The sequence below is a fragment of the Cyprinodon variegatus genome, unplaced genomic scaffold (assembly GCF_000732505.1).
Source record: "Cyprinodon variegatus isolate N-32 unplaced genomic scaffold, C_variegatus-1.0 Scaffold444, whole genome shotgun sequence".
Lineage (NCBI taxonomy): Eukaryota > Metazoa > Chordata > Actinopteri > Cyprinodontiformes > Cyprinodontidae > Cyprinodon > Cyprinodon variegatus.
The window spans coordinates 377,070-380,493 of NW_015150897.1; positions in this window are offsets into that span (position 1 = coordinate 377,070).

Here is a 3,424-nt window from a genome sequence, read left to right on the forward strand (position 1 = left end):
GAAAACACAATTGCGTCTTATTTCAAGTGCATATTATCTAATTATCTTATTTTAAGAGTAAAAATACTCATTCCATTGGCAAACTATCTCATTTACCTGCTCAAATTAAGGGTGAATACACTTAATTTAAGAAATTTTTACTTATTTCTAGATAGTTTTTGCAGTGTAGAATGTGAAGAAGTAACAGTATTTCTTCACAATCCTGTCCTCTCTGACGACCTTTTAATAACCTTCAGGATTACTTTAACAGAGTTATCCTCCCCTAAAAGAAGGTTTCGCTTTAGCAGATCACTATTAGATAGTGCAGTTATAAATTTTAAAGAATCTGCTTCACTTTCTCTCTCCTCTGTGTCACTGAGCAGTGCTGGAGAGTGCAAAACCTTAGTTTATTCCCTTTCACAGGTTGATGAATTTTTTGATGGGGTTGCTAGTTCTCTGCGTACTGCCATAGACAATGCAGTTCCTTTGAAAATGAAAACCATTAAAAATAGAAAGCTGGCCCCTTGGTTTAATGCAGAGCTGCGCACTTTGAAGCAAAATGCTAAGAAACTGGAGAGAAAATCGCGCTCCACAGACGTACGGGAATCCTACCTAGTCTGGAAAAATAGTTTACTGCTGTATAAGAGGACCCTTTGCAAAACAAGAGCAGCATATTTCTCCTCATTAATAGAGGAGAATAAGAATAATACTAGATATCTTTTTAATACAGTTGCCAAACTCACCCACAACCATAGCTCTGTTGAACCATCCATTCTACCTGCTCTTAGCAGTAATGATTTTATGGGATTCTTTATAAATAAGATTGATCTTATTAAAAATAAGATCATTACCCCTTCTTTATCTACAATTGGTTTATCTCTGGAAGGTGAGGCAGCATTTGAGGTAGCCATAGAACCTGAACCGGGTTTAGACTGCTTTGATCCAGTTGAACTTTCAGAGTTAGCAAAACCATTGTCTTCATCTAAGCCTTCAACTTGTATGTTAGATCCAGTTGCAACCAGGTTATTTAAGGAGGTATTCCTTTTAATCTCTTCATCTTCTCCATTTTAGATGTGATTAATCTATCCCTGTTACAGGGATATGTACCAAAGGCTTTTAAGGTTGCTGTAATTAAACCTTTGCTTAGGAAACTGTCTCTTGATCCAGATTACTCGGTCAATTATAGACCTATATCCAATCTTCCTTTCTTATCTAAAATTCTTGAGAAAGTAGTTGCCAAACAAGTGTATTAGATCTCAGTGCTGCATTTGATACAGTTGACTATAATATTCTTTTAGAAAGACTTGAATATTTGGTTGGAATTAAAGGAACAGCACTAAACTGGATTAAATCCTATCTATCTGATCAATTTCAGTTTGTTCATGTTAATGACAAATCCTCCACATGCTCAAAGGTTACCTGTGGAGTACCACAGGGATCAGTGCTAGGAAAAATTCTCTTTACTATATATATGCTCCCAATTGGTGGAGTTATTAGACAGCATGGGATTAATTTCCACTGTTATGCTGATGATACTCAGCTATATCTGTTTATAAATCTAGATAAAGCTAACCCATTACATAAATTACAGGCATGTCTCGAAAACATAGAAACCTGGATGACTCTTAACTTTAAGTTATAGTCTTTGGAAGAGACTCTTTGAAAAAGAAGCTGATTAGTCGGTCACCTCATTTGGATGGGATTAAACTGATTTCAGATAAAGTAAAAAATCTTGGTGTTATTTTTGATCAGGACCTGCCATTTAAATCCCATATCAAAGAGGTTTCTAGTATTTCCTTCTTTCATCTGCGTAATTTTGTAAAAATGAGAAATATCCTGTCCAGGGGTGATGCTGAGAAACTAGTCCATGCATTTGTTACCTCAAGGCTGGACTATTGTAATTCTTTACTATCAGGAAGTCCACAAACTGAAGTTAAAAGCCTTCAGCTGAACCAAAATGCTGCAGCCAGAGTTCTAATGAAAATCAAAAAGAGAGATCATATCTCTCCTATCCTGGCTTCTCTTCATTGGCTTCCTGTTAAATCCAGAATAGAATTTAAAATCCTCCTTCTCACATATAAAGCCTTAAATGGCCAAGCTCCATCTTATATCAGAGATCTGATTGTTCCTTATATTCCTAACAGAGCACTTCGCTCTCAATCTGCAGGTTTACTAGTGGTTCCTAGAATTTCTAAAAGTAGAATGGGAGGCAGATCTTTTAGTCATCAGGCTCCTCTCCTGTGGAACCAACTACCAGTTTTAGTCCGTGAGGCAGACACCCTGTCTACTTTTAAGGGTATGCTTAAAACTTTCCTTTTTGATAAAGCTTATAGTTAGAGTGGCTCAGATTATCCTGAGCTATCTCTATAGTTATGCTGCTATAGACTTAGACTTCTGGAGAACAAATGGACCCCTTTTTCCATCATTCTGCTTCATTCTATCTCTATTCTTCCACTTTGCAGAATCTATTAGTTCAATCTCTAACGTTCTGCTCTCTCTGCCTTTTCTCATAGTAGCTTTGCCTCGTCTGTTCGTGTTTGGCTGTGACACCACCCTGGAGAGAAATATCAGCTGTGCTGCTTCCATCAACAACTTTGTTTCTAGATGTTAGAGATCAGCCTCTTTTTTTCCAGTGTAGTCCTGTTTCTCTAACCGTGACTGGCTGGATGTGCTCTCTTCAGTCTCTGACATGGGAGCTGGCTCGGAGCTCGTCTGCCTGGCTGTGTGTTTCCTGGACGGGGCCGCCTTTTACAGCTGCTTTTTGTATCTCTGCTTCTGTCTCCTTGAACCTCAGTAGGCCTCAGCAGATGGCCGCTCACACTGAGCCTGGTTCTGCTGGAGGTTTCTTCCTGTTAAAAGGGAGTTTTTCCTGTCCACTGTCGCTACAAGCATGCTTAGTGTGAGGGATTGTATTTGAGTCAATGAGTCGATGCAATCAACTGGTTTTCCTTAGATAGAAAACTTTGAATCAATTTCACTCTATGATCTGGTACCTTGAGATGACATGTGCTGAGAATTGCCGCTATATAAATAAACTTAATTGAATTGAATTAAATGTTTTCCCCAGCAGTTTATCTGATTAAGACAGTTCCTCTGTCTGGATATATCATCTTCATTCTGTAAATGGGGAAGAGTTGGGAATGGAATGAGAGTGGTGTCTTTTAGCTAAGAACAGAGTGTAATATTTTGATTCGGCTGTAGCCATGGATGTCTCCTCACCTGCAAATGTGTATGATGTAATGATGTGATCATGTGGCAGACTTCTGTAACTGAAAGCAACATTTCTGATCTGAGTAAAATTACAATTTCTATCAAAATCTGTTGTCATGTCTGCTGGATATTTAATAAATATACACAATGAACTGTTATTTAAAGAGTTTACCCCAATGATTTCTGACACAGAGCTTTCCTGGCATTCTGGCTAAAGATAAATAGGGAATATATA